General features: G+C 35.3%; 1 non-coding gene across 1 annotated transcript; it reads left to right on the forward strand.

Annotated features, from left to right (window-relative positions):
- Positions 1 to 7,811: 7,811 nt before the first annotated feature.
- On the forward strand, positions 7,812 to 7,918 carry LOC148253408 (small nucleolar RNA R71). Its single transcript, XR_015812965.1, has one exon. It is a non-coding gene; the product is annotated as a small nucleolar RNA R71 (small nucleolar RNA).
- Positions 7,919 to 18,222: the final 10,304 nt, after the last annotated feature.

The raw sequence follows: 18,222 nt of genomic DNA on the forward strand, positions 1-18,222 counted from the left end.
GTCTTCAAAAGTCTTGTTGAGCCAAGAAGCGGAGATTAACTTATTGGTAAGTTCGTGACATTTTTTCTTTCCTTGTTTTATTTTTCTAGTCTTTGTTTTTACTTTCCTTTTAGGATTGTGGATTGAATTAGAGGGAGGAGTTCTATTCTAGGTGGTTATTTTTTAGGTATAGCATACGTTGAGTGGGTTTCAGGAGTAGATTCGATCCTCCCCATACCCTCCCGCGAGAGTTAAGAAGCCAGTGTTTATGTTTCATTTAGTGAAAGAGACACAATCGTGTGCTTGGGAGACACGGCCATGTTGTGTCTACAAGCCAGAAACTAACGTGATTCCTAGGAAGATGCGGTTGTGGGGCATGCTATATCATATTTGGACTTTGTCAAAATATTAGGTTTTGAACTATATAAAGAGAGTATTAGCTCAAAAAGAAAAATGAATTGGAGGAGGAGAAAAGCGAAGACAGGTGTAGAAATTTAGAGCTTCTTCTAGCAGATTTATTTTAAATTGTTTTATGTTTTCTTTAGATTTGTTTCTTATATTTTTCTTTAGTATGATTAGCTAAACTTTTATGTTGGGATCTTCGATGAAACTCTAAGGGATACTTTGATATTTCTTTATTTAATCTATGATAGTTACTTTTCTCCAATTCTTATGTATTATCTTGTGGCTTAATGCATAAATAGATTGATTATCTATTTATTGATTTATAGTGGATGATTGAATTGAGAGGTTGATTATTAATTAGAATATCAAGTTAGTATAATAGATTGAATGTGAGTAGAAATACTTGTTGTGAAAAATATTGCACGCGCACAATATCATTAACAAGTAATAAAGTGATAGTGTAAGATTGTCGATCCCACGAGGATTGATTATTATTAACTACATAAATTGGGTTAATTCTAATTTTATGAGAATGATCGAACGTAGATGAAGAGGAATATATAAATCTAAAATTGGAGGAAAGATTGCTTAAATGAAAATTAAATAAGGACTAGTAAATAAGCTAAAATATGGGGTTCTGATTTCACCAAGACAATTCATGCTAAATTTTCTTAATTCTAATTAATCAACATTTATTCTTATGTTGAAAGGGAATTTCACAAACATAATTACTAATCTTTCTTAAAAGTTAATAATTCATCTTAAAGAGCTAAATTCCTACATCTCTATAGCAATTATAAACCCATTAAAATTCATTAAGAGCAAGAAATTCATATTGCTACACAAATCTCATAAATATCTCTATTCTCTAATAAATTTATGGCATTCCAGTTATGACAAACTCAATTTTCTCCTCTTGATCTGAAATTGAATCTCTAAATCATGCAATAGTTGGCCAGACAATCACATGCATTAAACATAAATTGAAACATTTAGCATATTTTGAATGAACATTAAATTAATTAAAATAAGAAAATATTAACAATCATTGTCCGGCACATCGTAGCCCCAGAGAAAGAGTTTAGTTCATGCTTGAAATAACAAACATCCCAACGAAATTATAAACATAGAGAGAAGAAATAAGAAAAACTAGGATTGTAGATGATTTTAGAGGCTTAAATTCCATTTGCAAATTGAATCTCCTTCTTCTCCACACCTATCGTTTTCACTTTCTTTTCGCTCTGTCAAAAGTTCCAGATCATAACCCTAAACTTTTCTATTTATACACATTAGTTCGTAAGGGCATAATTGGGAATACAAATTTCATAATTCAGAATTTCTTGTGTTGGCGTTACGATGATGAGAACCTAGCATTGTGATGCAAAATTTGGAATGGTGTCAACCTTAAAGCGCTGCGATGCCACAAGCCACCATCACGATGCTGGACATTCTGTTTTCTTCCTTTTTCTTCAGCTCCTGACGTCACAACGCCATAATCCACTGTCGCGATGCTGAACACTCAGTTTTCTTCCTTTTTTTTGATCTAAAATTGGCAAAAATTTGCTTCCAAACTCCTCTAAATTACTCTGCACCCAATCTTCTTCTCAATCTAACAAAATAAACACAAACCCAACCATAATTTCAAAAATAAATTCTCAAAAACCAACAAAAGTAAAATGAAAGTATCTAAATCATGAGTGTAAAACTCACTCATAAAATACCCCCAAACTTAACTTTTTGCTTGTCCTCGAGCAAAAGATTGAAAAAATATATTTAAAAGCAAACTTTTCCACCACGTTCATCAATTAAGCTTGATAATATTGAAATTCTATTCATTTCTTGCAATTGTTAGTCAATTGAAAATTCAAAAGGAATGTTGTAAACTATAAATAGACTATTAGCTCTTATACCCCTCAACAAAATTTGCATAATTCCAATACATAGGTTCCATCTTTCAGTCTCTACTCTTGATTCATAAGTTATGTTTGTTTAACATTATCTCTTTGCTACTTCAACCAAGGTAGTAAACTTAACACAATTATGTTTCTTTCTTGGTGAGTGCATTTTACGTTCCATCTCACACTTTTACCTAAAAATATTTTTACGAGTGAGTGCGTTTTATGCTTCATCTCACACTTTTACCTAATAATGTTTTTACGAGTGAGTGCGTTTTATGCTTCATCTCACACTTTTACCTAATAATGTTTTTACGAGTGAGTGCATTTTACGCTCCATCTCACCCTTCACATGTTAGCTACTTTGTCAGATTCAATTAAACCTTAGTTTATAACTAGCTAAAAGGTAAAAACCAAACTCACATTTTCTATGTTACTAGTGTCATGCCTTAGATTAGGTTCCTATGTAATTGTCCTTAAACCGATTAAGTTAGAGGAAATAATCACTAATTATTCTACTTATTATTTGCAACATATCCTATTTATTATTTTTTTCAAAGAAATCACAATCTTAGTCAAGATAAAATCTCAATTCCATCATGCTTCACTGACTACTAACGTTGAAAGTTTAGCCTTTTGTTGTACCAAAAGAAAAAACCCCCAAAAAATAGAGTTTGCATTGTTCTTAATGTAAAGAAAATTTTGTTTTATTTATTTGTATTTATTTTTTTCAATTTTATGAGCAGAGGACGTACTTGCCAGGCTACCTCCCAAAAGTGCTTATTATATAGTCTTCAGCCTGACTTTCTTCTTAATAGATCACTCCAAATTTGTAAAATTAATGGTGGACTTCGAGAGATCCACTCCACCATCAATATGGGTTTGATCTTTGCCCATTCACTTTAAATGCGCCTTTTTGCTGATGATGAAGCTCCACAACACCATAGGGGAACACTTTCACTGCTGTAAATGGTCTAAACAATCTAGACCTGAGCTTTTCAGGAAATAGCCTCAAATGTGAGTTATAAAGCAACACCTTTCGTCCTGGAATAAATTTTCAGTGCAAGATGCAGTTCTCATGCCACTTCTTCGTGCGCTCTTTGTATAACTTGGCATTTTCATATACTTTTTGACAGAACTCATCCATCTCATTTAGCTATAACAACCTCTTTTCACCAGTTGTTTGGATATCGAAATTCAAATTTTTGATGACCCAGTAGGCATGGTGCTCTAGTTCAACGGGTAAGTGGCAAGCTTTTCTAAACATCAATTGATATGGTGACATTCCAATTGATGTTTTATAGGTTGTTCTGTATGCCAAAAGAGCATCATCCAACTTCTTCGACCAATCCCTCTTATTCGAACTCACTATTTTCTCCAAGATTCAATGCAACTCTCTATTGGAGATTTTAACTTGACCAATTATTTGTGAGTGATAAACAGTTGTAATTTTGTACGTGACTCCATATTTTGCCAAAAGAGACACAAGCTGCTTATTACAAAAGTGTCTTCCCTCATTGTTGATAATTACTCATGAAGTGCCAAAACGAGTGAAGATATTCTTTTGCAAGAAATTTATGACCACTGAGGAATCATTGGTTTGTAAAACTAAAGCTTCAACCCATTTAGAAACATAATCGACAACTACAAGGATGTAGAGATTGTTGAATAACGGTTGAAAAAGACCCATAAAATCAATTCCCAAACATCAAACAACTCAACTTCTAAGATGTTATGGAGAGACATCTCATGTCGATGGGAAATATTTCCTGTTCATTAGCATCAATTGCATGCTTCAACATAAACTTGAGCATCTTTAAATAATGTTGGCCAATAAAAACCTGATTGAAGAATCTTTACCATAGTTTAGTTGGCTCCAAAATGACCACCATATTCAGAAGAATGCCAATGATGCAAGATATTCATCTTATCTTCATCTTACATACATCTCCTGATGATTTGGTGCAGGTAATGCTTATACAAGAATGGATCTTCTCAATAGTAATGCTTGACGACAGAGAAGAACTTATTACTTTGTTTCCTCAATTAGTTTGGAGGAAAAACATTGTTGGCCAAGTAATTAACAAAATCTGCATACAAAGGAAGCTTAACAGTGCTTACGGTGAAAAGTTGTTCATTTGGGAAAGTCTCATTGATCAATAGTTCATTCTCCACATTATTTTTAGCTTTTTTCAATCGATATAGATGATCAGCAACTAGATTCTCTATGCATTTCTTATCTCAAATCTCCAAGTTAAATTCTTACAGTAGTAACACCCATCGAATTAATCGGGGTTTGACATCCTTTTTCTCTATTAAGTACTTGATAGTGGAATGGTTAGTATAGATGATGACTTTAGTTCTAATCAAGTATGACCGAAATTTGCTGAAAGGAAATGCAATTGCTAACAATTCCTTCTCGGTGGTGGCATAATTAAGTTGGGCATCAGTTAGAGTTCGACTTGCATAATAAATGGCATGAAAAAACTTACCCCGTCATTGGCTCAAGACTGCTCCAATAGCATAATCGCTAGCATTGCATATTAGCTCAAATCGTAAATCCCAATCCAGAGTGATAATAATAGGTGCCGACACCAAAGTTGTCTTCAAAAATTTGAAAGCCATCTGACACTCTCCATTAAACTTAAATGTTACATCCTTCACAAGAAGATATAAAGAGGCTTTGTAATATTAGAAAAATCTTTAATAAAGGGGGATAGAAGCCGACATGTCCAAGAAAACTCCATATCTTTTACCGATGTCAGTGGTGATAGATTCTCGATAGTCTTAATTTTTGTACGATCTACTTCAATCCCATTTGCTGAGACTCGATGATTGAGAACAATGCCCTCTTCTACCATAAAATGACATTTCTCCCAATTTAGAACTAAATTTGTTTCTTCACATCACTTCAAAATAAGAGATAAATGTTTCAAGCACGAATCAAAAGATGAGCCAAAAACTGAGAAAATATGAAGAGTTCAATGAAGCACTCCACCATATCAGAAAATATTGCCATTATGCAGCTTTGAAAAGTTGTTGGTACATTATACAAGCCAAATGACATTCTCCAGAAAAAAAAATAGTGCCATAGGGACACGTAAAAGTAGTATTCTCTAGATCCTCCGATGTTATAGAGATCTTGTTATAGCTAGAATAACCACATAAGAAACAATAGAAAATATGACCCGCCAACCTGTCCAGCATATGATCAATGAATAGTAATAGAAAGTGATATTTCCTCATAACTTTGTTGAGCTTCTTGTAATCAATACACACCCTCCAACCAGTAACTATTCTAGTAGGGATTAACTCATTTTTTTCATTGGTCACCACTATCATCCCCCTTTTTTTAGGCATTACTTGCACAGGACTAACCCAAGCACTGTTAGAGATAGGTAAATAATACCTCCATCAATAAGCTTCAATACTTCTGCTATCATTACCTCCTTCCTATTTGGGTTTAATCGGCATTGATGTTTCATGGACGGTCTATAGCTATCCTCCATCAAGATTTTTTGCATACAATAGGACGAACTAATTCCCTTAATGTCTGCTATTGACCACCCTAAGCAGTTTTGTGTTTCTTCAGCACTCACAATAGCTTATCCTATTATTTTTTATTTAGAAAAGATGAGATAATAACAGGAAGAGTGGATGTTTCTCCCAAGTAGGCATATCATAGATGGAATGGCAGTTGCTTGAGCTCTAACACTGGTGGCTTTTCAATGGATGGCATTAGTCTAGGTTTCTTTTCTCTTAGATCTTTAAAAGGTCACTTAATAAAAATTAGTGGTGTAGCTTCCAACTGATTCACATATTCTAATATTCCAGGATCTTCATTATCAATAGCCCTAAGTAAACATGCTTCTAATGGCTCAACCGGATAACTTTTTTGAATTACTTCCTCAATACATTTTTCTGCACTGTCTACCTGTAAACGACTATTCACATCATTTGGGTACTTCATTGCTTTGAATACATTAAAGATTACCTGCTCTTCTTGCACTCTCAAAATAAGCTGCCACATTTATAAGAGTCCTTCTCGTAGCTAAGAATGGCCTACCAAGAATAATTAAAATTTCTCAGTCTTTCTCTATGTCAAGAATAATAAAATATGTTGGGAAGATAAACTTATCCACTTTCCTCAAGACATCCTCAATAATCCCTCGTGGATATTTAATAGATTGATAAGCCAACTGTAAAGAGACTGTTGTTGGCTTTGCTTCTCCAAGACCCAACTTCTTGTATATCGAAAGAGGCATCAAATTAATGCTCACTCCAAGATCACCAAGAGCTTTTTCAAAATAAGAGTTCCCAATAGTGCAAGGAATCGTGAAACTTACAGGATCCTTAGGCTTTTGGGGCAATTTATTTTACAAAATTGCACTGTACTCCTCATGAAGTGCAACTGTCTCATATTCCTCTAGTTTTTTCTTGTTCGAGAGGATTTCCTTTATAAACTTCACATAGCTAAGCATTTGCTCTAAAGCATCTGTAAATGGAATGTTGATATGTAGTTTCTTAAAAACATCTAGGAACTTAGAGAACTACTTATCCAATTTTTGGTTATGGAACCTTTAAGGATATTGAATAGGAGGAACATATGGTGGAGGGTTGTTCGAGAAGAGCTTTGAATGAGGTTCTTTAACCTTTCTTCCTAGACTTATTTTTGAATAATCCAAAAGTGTTTATTTACGATTCAACTGGTTGCGTGGTTTCAACTATTTCTTTACTCAATTTTGTTAACTCCTTGCCACTACGAAGAGTAATAGCTTTCACTTGCTCTTTTGGATTATTCCCACTTTTACTCGGTAGAGAACTTTACAGTCTTTAAGTGAGAATTTTAGAAAGTTGGTCCAATTGAAGCTCTAAATTTTGAATAGATGTTGCTTGGCTTTGAATACTAGTTTTTTGCCTCTGAATTATAGAATATGTTCTTTCCATTAATTGATTAGTATTGACTGCTGGGCGAGACCATCTTCTAAAGACACTTTTGGCTACTGAGATTGGAATTGATGTTGATGCTCAACTAGTGGCTTCATGACATTCTGGTTATTCCTCTAAGAAAAATTTGGATGATTGCGCCAACCTTGATTATAAGTGTTGTAGTATGGATTATTCTGCCTATTGAAATTTCCCATAAAATGAGCTTTGTCTGGTTGAAATGGATCAAATGGACTTTTAACTTGGCATTTAGAATTAGAATGAGCTCCATTACACAAGTCTAAGACCTTCAGTGGAGTGTGAATAATACTATCATTGATAGTTAATGAACCGAGTTGCTGTGATAAAATAGCAACTTGAGCTATGAGAGTGGTGAGAGCATTTACCTCATGAATTCCTAAAGCCCTTTTTGGTGTATTACGCTCAGTTGGCCATTGATACGCATTAGCTGTCATCCCCTCTAGCAAAACATAGCCTTCTTCGTGTGTTTTACTCATTATAGCTCCTCTAGTTGCTGCATCAACTAGAGTTCTGGTTGAATTTCCTAAGCCATTGTAAACGGTTTGGGCCCATAACAATTCAAGAAGTCTATGATGTGGGTATTTTCTCATCATATCCTTAAATCTCTCTCAAGCTTTATAAAGAGACTCCATGTCGTACTAGATAAAAGTAGTGATCTCATTCCTCATCTTTGCTATTTTAGCTGGTGGAATGCATTTGGCCAAAAATTTCTCAGCAACGATATTCCATATAGTGATTGATCCAACTGGTAAAGAGTTCAATCAACTCTTAGCTTTAACCTGTAATGAGAAAAGGAATAATCTCAGCCTAATTACATTAGTTGAGACATTATTGTGTTTAAATGTCTCATAAATTTTGAGAAAAGTGGCTTTATGAGCATTGGGATCATCATTAGGTAAACTACTAAATTGATTGGCTTGCACCATCTGTATGATAGCCAGCTTGATCTCAAAATTATTAGTATCAACTACGTGGCGTAAAATGGCAAAAGTAGCCCCCTTAACCATGGACATAGCATACTTTTGAATTGTCTCTAGTGTCAGCCATGGCTTCTTGAGGATGTTTAGAAGTGTTTCTCTTTTCTTTTCTATTACACGACAAGTTCGCTCAATTATAGAGTCAAGAGGAATTAAATTCTCACTTCTAAAACATCTCATGCACCTAAGAAAACACTTGAGGAATCAAAGTATGAACAACCGCAAATAACAGAAAATAAAGTTCAAATTAAAACTAGAGTTACTTAGTTTCGATATTAATAATAAAAAATCAATCCCTGACAATGGTGCCAAAAACTTGTTGTGAAAAATATTGTAAGTGGACAATATCGTTGTTAACAAGTAACAAAGTGATAGAGTAAGATTGTTGATCCCACCAGGACTGATTATTATTAACTACCGAAATTGAGTTAACTCTTAAGTTTATTTGAATGATTGAAAGTAGATAAAGAGGACTATATAAATCTAAAATTGGAGAAAAGATTGCTTAAATGAAAATTAAATAAGGACTAATCAATAAAATAAAACCTGGGTTCCGATTTTACCAAGACAATTTATGCTAAATTTTCTTAATTCTAATTAATCAACATTTATTCCTATATTGAAAGAGAATTTCACAAATGTAATTATTAATCTTTCTTAAAGTTAATTCATGTTAATGAGCTAAATTCCTACATCTCTGTGGCAATTATAAACCCATCAAAATTCATTAAGAGCAAGAAATTCGTATTGCTACACAAATCTCATAAATTCTCTATTTTATGGTACATTTATGGCATTCCAATTATGACAAACTAAATTTTCTCCTCTCAATCTCATTGAATGTCTAAATCATGCAATAGTTGGCCATACAATCACATCCATTAAACATAAATTGAAACACAGCATATTTTGAATAAACATCAAATTAATTAAAATAAAAAAATATTAACAATCATTGTTCGGCTACATTATTGCCCCAGAAAAAGAGTTCATGCTTGAAATAACAAACATCCTAACTAAATTATTAACATAGAGAGAAGAAAGAAGAAAAACTGGGATTGAAGATGAGTTTAGAGGCCCAATTCTGTTTTCGAATCGAATCTCCTTCTTCTTTACATTTGCCGCTTTCTCGTTCTTTTCTCTTTGCCAAAAGGTCCAGATCATAAGCTTAAACTTTTTTATTTATCTTCATTAGTTTGTAAGGCCATAATTGGGAATAAAAATTTCATAATTCAAAATTTCTCATGCTGGCATTGCGATGGTGAGAACCTAGAGTCGCGATGCCAAATCTAGAATGGTGTCGAGCTTAGAGCGTCGCAATGCCACAAGCCATGGTCATGATGCTGGACATTTTATTTTCTTCCTTTTTCTTTAGCTCCTAGCGTCGCGACGCCATAATTCACCATCGTGACACTGAACATTATGTTTTATTCCTTTCTTTGATCCAAAATTGGCCAAAGTTTGCTTCTAAACTCCTCCAAATTACTCTGCACAAAATCTTCTTTGCAACGTAAGAAAATAAACACAAAACCAAGATAATTACAAAAATAAATTCTCTAAAAGCAACAAAAGTTGAATGAAAGTATCTAAATCATGAGTATAAAACTCACTCATCAATACTTGGCATGATTTCTGTATTTGATATTGAATGTTAATGTACCGATTTATACTAATCCATAGAGATATGTGTGGTATTATAAATTAGGTATGGTAATTGACTTGAGAAAGATTACTACATGATTGAATGAAATTGGGTGAAAGTTTCTCCTTATAGATTGAATTAATGAAATTCGTAGTTGAACTTAGGGTAGAATCTAAGATCTTAGGAGTAATTATATCTTGATTGTCAATCAGTTTTAATTCATTACTTTCTTAGTTAATCATTAATTTATATTCATTCTCATAATCATTAGCCAATTAATATTAATTAGTTGAGATTCTAGTATTTGCTATATTAGTCTTCGTGGGACAATATCCAAATTTACCGCTATAGTACGTGTTCGAATTAGTGCACTTGCTAGGTGAATTCATATCACAACAAGTTTTTGGCACTATTGTTGGGGACTAATACTAGCAATATTAGAATAGGTTTATTACTATTAATTTTGTATTTTCACTTTGTTTGCTTTATTTTGCTAGCTATTTATAATTAATTATGTAGTGTATGACCAGAAGTACCAAAGAACTATTAATTTTTGATCCATAGATCGGAGGACTTGCCGTACTCTGAGAGCACAAGCAAGAAGTAGAAGACTCCCATCTCATGACAAAAATTCCCTTAGAAGAGGAACAACAATAATGGATGACAAATCAGAAGGGCAAAGAAAGCGCACAATGATGGATTATGCTATTCCATCTCTTATTATAATCGAACTAAGTGTCACAAGGCCAGCTGTAGCAGCTAACAACTTTGAGATTAAGCTAGCCATCATTTAGATGATTCAATAGAGTGTACAATTTTCTGGGTTCTCAATTGAAGATCTTAGTGAGTATATTGCTAATTTTCTAGAGATTTGCGACATTTTTAAGCACAATGGAGTGAACAATGATTCAATCAGGTTGAGGCTCTTCCCTTTCTTATTGAAGGATAGAGTTAAGGCTTGGTTGAATTTGTTAACAGTTGGTTCCATCACTACTTGGGAGGACATGGCTCAACACTTTCTAGCCAAGTACTTTCCATTTTCAAAGACAGCTAGGTTGAGAAATGACATCACCACCTTCAACAAATAGATGGAGAATCATTGTATGAGTCTTGGGATCGTTATAGAGATTTACTATAGAGAGTTCCTCACCATGGTCTACCTATGTGGCTTCAAGTACATACATTCTATAATGGCCTCGCCACCAACATCAAGACCATGATTGATGCAGTGGCTGGAGGAACATTAAACAACAAAACACTTGAGGAAGCCTACAAGTTGATTGAGGAGATGACGAATAATAGTTACTAATGGGAGAAGGTGTGATATCCTAAATACTAATTATAGCATACGGGTGACAGATACAGAAAAAGATTACAAGTGCATTAAGATAAGTTATATGCCGCAGAATAAATATATTACAATCCCTTACATTATAAAATTTGAGTTCCAAATCTTAAAATACTAAGGCAACAAAAATAAATACTAGCCTTTATAAAGGTCGACTCATCAGAGTATTAAACAAAACGTGCACTCCTAATGGTTCATGGATCCACAGGATCCTCGAAGGCTTCAATCAATAAGTCAACAAGTGGTTCCTCACTATCGTCCTCATCTAGGGGGTGCATAGAAAGGGGTCAGATTTTAAACAACCTTGCTAAGATTTTAAAGGTTCATTAAAAACGTACCATTATTGCTTACTGTGGCATGGTCCTATCATGAGTTCATTTTAAATATAAGAAAACAGTTTTATTTTAAATAGAAAGATGTCAACATCAAGACAATCATATCATGGTCATAATCATGTCATGCATAAAATATACAAAATCAAACAAATCATGTCATGACTTCTTTCATATTTTACCTATTATTCGTGCGAAACCGTTCTGACTTATATTTATTGAGGGCAATACGGATTTCTGACTACCATTATAGAATGATCAAGTTCATTTCATATTCAACACATTTACGACTTGCTAAACCACAACAAATTTATGGCTTGCCAAACCATGACAGGTTCTACGAGCACGGTCGTGCCAACCATAATAGTCCTACATATATACTATAGTCACGGGCGTATGTCGCCAAAGTGACACCTACAATCATATCACGTAACCACTGTCATCAGAAGGTATGACGTAATCTACAGGGAGCGGTCCTCTCACGTCTTTTCAGACTAGATGGGGGGGAAACAAAGCCCCTCAAAGATAAAAAGCTTAACGGATCATATTTAATTTACATGCGATGCATACATGTTTAATGTTCATTTCTCATGTTTGTCAGTTAATATGATGTTTGATGAATAAAATCTCAACGTATCATTTCTCATCATATCATTTGTTCATTATATGGTGCTAATCATGCAAATATCAAAGAACTTAATCACATATGTATTTTTAGAATTTTCTTAACAAAACTAAGCATGTATCATTCAATTTGACATCCATATAACATTTTATTTATTAATCTAAAAATACTCCTTAGAACGTATGAATAAGTACTGAATTTCCCTTATCGAAAGCTTATAGTTTTCCTATGCTCCTTTTCCCTCTTTCCTCTCCTTCTTTCTCTCTAGCTCTCTCTCTCTAAAGCTACTTTGGTGAGTGAAAAATGAAGAAGTGGTGAAGAAATAGTGAGGAGGGGGTTCATATTTATAGGAAAATTAGACCATTGTATTTTCACCAAGTGGCACAAATCCATGAAGAGAGAGGGAGGGAAAAAATTGACCAATGCGATGTGATGACTGATGGACATGACTAACGGAGGGTTGACAAGACGATTGTGATGCAATGGTGGCACGAGGGCCATGGGCACGTTGGCTAAGGGATGGTGCACACCTCCCAACTAGTAGTGACTCGCCGGCTAAACGGCGACGCATGCCCCTAAGGGGTGGCACACACTACCCAAGGGGTGATGTCAGTTGCCCAAGTAGGTGCCTCAGTTAGCACGAGTAGTAGGCACTGGCCTTGGGCAACGCACATGTGTAAGCGCGCGGAGCCACGTGTCATCTGAGCATAATGTGAAGCCCATATAGACTGTGCGGCTCGCGCCCCATGTTGAATGGTCGTGTGCATAGGTGCATGCCCAGCTGACTGGGAGTGCAAGTACGTGCAACTCGCGGGACCCACACAGGCAGGGGAAAAATTTATTGTGACCTTTTCGCGAGATTTTTCTGGCATTTTCTTCCTCTCTTTTCTGAAATTTTATAATTAGTGAGAAGTTGAAATAATTACTGAAGAAAATAAATTTTAATTTAAAACCAAATCATAAGAAAATTAAAAATATAAATTTAAATAATCCATGGCCTTTGGGCCTGAATAATAGAGATTTTACACAACATTTCAAGCACGAAGATTCTGGGGTGTTACATGCCCCCATATTTAAAAAATTTGGTCCCTTAAATTTGTTACAAATAAGTGTGGAAATTTTTTTCGTATTTCTTCCTCCAGTTCCCATGTTACCTCCTTCAGAGTGTGGTGTTGCCACTGCACTTTCACCTTCGAAATCCTCTTGTTGCGTAAACCTTTATCAATCTAATCAGGGATTGCGATTAAAAACTCCTCATAAGTCATGTATGCTTGAACCTATGTTATTTGATGTGGAATAATGTGAGAAGGATCATGATGGTACCTTTTAAGCATGGAAACATGGAAAACATCATGCAAACCCGTAAACTCTGGAGTTAGAGTAAGGTGGTACGCCATGGATCCAATATGCTCCACGATCATAAACGGTCCCATAAATCAAGGGCCCTCAGTATCCACTTCTTACCAAACTACATTTTACCTTTATAAGGGAAGATTTTAAGGAAGATGTGGTGACCAACAAAAAACTCTATTGGTCTCATACGATTGTCAATGTAGCTTTTCTGATGACTCTTGAGCAGTGGTTAGATTCTTACAAATAATGGTGACTTTCTTGATGGTTTCTTGGATGTAATTTGATCCCCAGTGATGCCTGTTTCTGACCTCGTTCTAACAAGTTGGGGAACAATAGGACCTACCATACAGAGCAATGCCAATGCTGGAATGATAATTGTTGTTGTGAGCAAACTCACATAGAGGAAGATGCTCATTCTAATTATCACCAAAATAAAGAACACAGGCGCACAACATGTATTTTAATGTATAAATGGTACGTTTAGATTGTCCATCAATTTGGAGGTGATAAGCAGTGCTGAAGTAAAAACCTGAACCAAGGGCTTCTTGAAGACTGTTCTAAAAATGGGAAGTGAACCAGGGGTCTCTATCAAAAACAATGGAAGAGGGAATACTGTAGAGTCAGATAATCTCCTCGATGTATAAGCAGACTAACTTGATTATAAAGTCTGTTGTCTTTATGGCAAGAAAATAGGTAGTCTTGGTTAACTTGTCAACAATGACCCATTTACCATTACGGCCAGAGCTAGTTTTGGTTAAACCAGTGACGAAGTCCATGGTCACATGCTCTCACTTCCATTCAGGGATGGAGAGGCCTTTGGTGTTCAGCCTTAATTCTGTGACAAGTAAGCCACCAGGAGACAAAATTCACAATATCTTTCTTCATTTCAGGCCACCAATACTAGCACCTTAAGTCACGATATATCTTGGTGCTTCCGGGAGGAATGGACAACTTAGATGCATGGGTTGCCTTCAGAATATCTATCCTGACTATAGTAGGTGCTCAAATATGATATCAGAATCGACACAGACCATCATAAAAAATCCTGAAATTAAGAAACTCGTCAGAAGTAAACTTACCTAGATTGTGAGTTATCTCGGGGTCGGTGGACTGGGCTTCCCAAATCTTTATGAAAAGGTCAGGTAGAGCCTAAATCTGGGCGAGGTAGGCACCATTACCATAGTGATTTAGGCAGAGTGCCTGTATAGCATCAACTAGTTTCTAACTAGAAGTCATCAATTGGGCCAACATAGCAGATTCCTTCTGACTCAAAACATTGGCGACTACATTACCATTACTAGTTGGAAAAAGGATCTTATAGTCATAGTTCTTCTAGAGGTTCATCCAGCGTCTTTGCCTCATATTAAGTTTTCTATGAGAAAAAAAATATTTCAAGCTTTTATGGATAGTGTAAGTTTTGAAGATCTGGCTATACAAATAGTGGCACCATATTTTCAGGGCAAAAACAATGGCAGCTAACTCTAGGTCATGTGTGGGGTACTTACACTCATGGAGTTTCAATTGTTTGGAGCCATAAGCAATTACTCAGCTGTGGTACATTAGAACACATCCCAAACCTACGTGAGATATATCACACAAAATCTTAAATTTCCTAGTACCCTTAGAAAGGATCAATACTGGGGCAAAAATGAGGTGGTACTTCAATTCAACAAAACTATTTCCACATTCATCATCCTAAATAAATGTTATATCCTTCCTAGTAAGGCAAGTCAATAGAGTTATAATCTTAGGGAACCCATTAATGAAACACTGGTAGTAGTCGGCCAAACTAAGAAACTATAGACTTCAGTGACATTGGTTGGTTGGCTCTAATTAATCACAACCTCGACTTTGGAGGGATCGACATAAACTCCTTTGCCAAAAATAAGATGACGAAGGAAGGAGATTCGGTCCAACCAAAATGAACATTTACTGAATTTTACATAAAAGTGATGTCGATGGAGGTTCTCTAATATACAGAACAGATGGTATTATGTTTTTCACAATTCTTCGAGTACACCAGGATGTCATCAATAAAAACAATGACGTATTGATCCAGTGCATGCTGGAAGACCCTATTCATTAGATCCATGAAGGTGGCAGAGGCATTAGTCAATCTGAAAGGTATAACTTTGAATTCAAACCGATCGTACCAGCATCAGAATGCTGTCTTAGGGATATCTTCTTCCTTCACTCTCATCTAATAGTACCCCAATCTGAGGTCAATTTCGGAGAAAACTATAGCACCTTACAATTGATAAAAGAGGTCATCAATACGGGGCAAGGGGAACTTACTCTTTACCATCACCTGATTAAGTTCTCTATAATCTATGCAAAGTCTGAGGGAACCGTTCTTCTTCTTCGAATAGCATCGGGGTACCCCCATAGGGAATGACTGGGGCGGATGAACTTTTTCTCCAAAAGTTCAGAGAGCTGCCGTTTAAATTCTGCAAGTTCGGTACGATTCATATGGTATGCAGGCTTCGAAATAAGCTGAGTTCCTAGAAATAGGTCGATGAAAAATTTTATCTCCAGAGGAGGAGGTAGACCAGACAATTCTTTTAGAAAGATGTCTGAAAAGTTAAAAAACCACAGGGATTGTATATACTGTCCATGTTCCTATTCACAAAATGGTTAGGAAAAAAAATAAAGTACGTGTATAAATTTTTTTTCTTAGGTTTTAAATTTTTACAAAAAAAATTGTCATTTCTTTTTAGGTGAACAAAAGGTTACAACCTTACTTTCATAGTTAATAATTGCTCTATATTTTTCTAATCAATCCATACTTAGAATTATGTTAAATCCTGAGAAATCTAGGAGTATAAGATCTATAAATTGTTCCATCTCTGATCACCATGGAAGCATTCACAATACTCGTATGGTTGGGCATGTTGGGAAGTATTTTTAGTAGGTGGGGATAACGTAAGAGGAGGTGCAACTCGGGGTCTCTTATCAGGGTGATCGTTGCTAGGATCAAACAATCTCTCTCTTTGCTATTATGGTTGATGCTACTGCTATTGAGTGCAGACTCAAGCAATGCACTAGTGCCACGCTGAGATAAGGTCTTCGACCTACTGAGTATGTTCAAGCACTTTAGCATATGAATTTGGTCTCAACATCACTACTCAATCATAGATATCTGCACGAAGACCCTTTAGAAACTTCCTAGCCTTGCAACTCTCTAAGGTAACCATAAAAGAGGAAAAACCTAGTTAGTTGGGTAAACCAGGTTATATACTAGGCAATGGTCATGTTTCCCTGGTGAAGGTCCTAAAATTCTTTCTCTTTTTTCTCTGGAATGTATACAGGGAAGAAGTTATTAAAGAAGGCATCCATGAAAACTTTTCAAGTGGTAGGGGAGGGTAGGACATCTTTCCTAAGTCACCACCAGTGCTTAGCTTCCCCAGTCAGCATAAAGGTGGTAATAAAGACTTTTTATTCTTTAGTTAGGTCTAGGATAGAGAAAACAATTTCTATTTAAAGAATCTAGGCTTCTGTCACTAAGGAGTTGGGTCCTCATTCGAATTGGAGTGGGTTGAATCTTTTAAACTCAGCAATGTTATGGGAGATAGAACAATAAGGGTGATAGTCTTGGACTGGGGGACGTTGGCATTAATTAGCTTGGTTTTGTCTTACTACTATAGTTAGACCCTAGATGGCTCGAAAGAGCTCGATAAAATTGGCCTGGTCGAAGGATCTTGGGCCTCGGGTCTCTCAATTCTTTATACGGATGGTCTCCCTCGAGTCATGGTCCTACAAAAGAAATGGGAGACAACGAGTTAGTGGACTAATTTTCAAGAAAGGAAATTTCCTAAGTATCTAGAGTGGTTTTCCCTAGAACAAAGCCTCAGTGGAAGGGATTATTCTGGATAGCTACTCTGATACCATTTGTGACATCCCAAATACTAATTATAGTAAAAGGGTGCCAGATACAGAAATAGATTATGAGTGCATTTAAAATAGTTATATACAAAAAAATAAATATATTAGAATACCTTACAAAATAAAATTTGAGTTCCAAATGTTATAACATTGAAGCAAAATAAAAATATATGCAAGACTCTCCAAAAATTGACTCAATAGAGCGCGGGATAAAATATGAACTCATAATGGTTCATGGATATGCGGGATCCTTGACAGTTTTAATAGGTAAGTCAATGAGCAATTCCTCACTATTGTCATCATCTGAGAAGGCATGGAAAGGAGTAAGTTCCATAAACTCAGTAATAAAAGCAGTATTTAAACAACGCCACTATGATTTTAAAGGTTCATTAAAAACGTATCGTTAATCGCTTACCATTGCATGATCATATCATGAGTTCATTTCAAATATAAGAAAACATTTTTATTTTAAATAGAAAGATGTCAACATCAAGACAATCATATCATGGTCATAATCATGTCATGCATAAAATAGAGAAAATCAAACAAATCATGTCATGACTTCTTTCATATTTTACCTATTTTTTTCGTGAAGCAGTTCTGACTTATATCTGTTGAGGGAAATATGGATTAACTACCATTATGGAATGACCAAGTTCGTTTTATTTTTAGTACATTTATGGCTTGCTAACCCACAACACATTTATAACTTTCCAAACCATTGCACATTCTATGACCACGGTCGTGCTAACCACAGTGGTTCTACATGTAAACTATAGTCATGGTCATACATCACCATAGTGACCCTTACAATCA

This window comes from Carica papaya, chromosome 6 (genome assembly GCF_054855325.1).
Source record: "Carica papaya isolate Zhongbai chromosome 6, ASM5485532v1, whole genome shotgun sequence".
Classification (NCBI taxonomy): Eukaryota; Viridiplantae; Streptophyta; class Magnoliopsida; order Brassicales; family Caricaceae; genus Carica; species Carica papaya.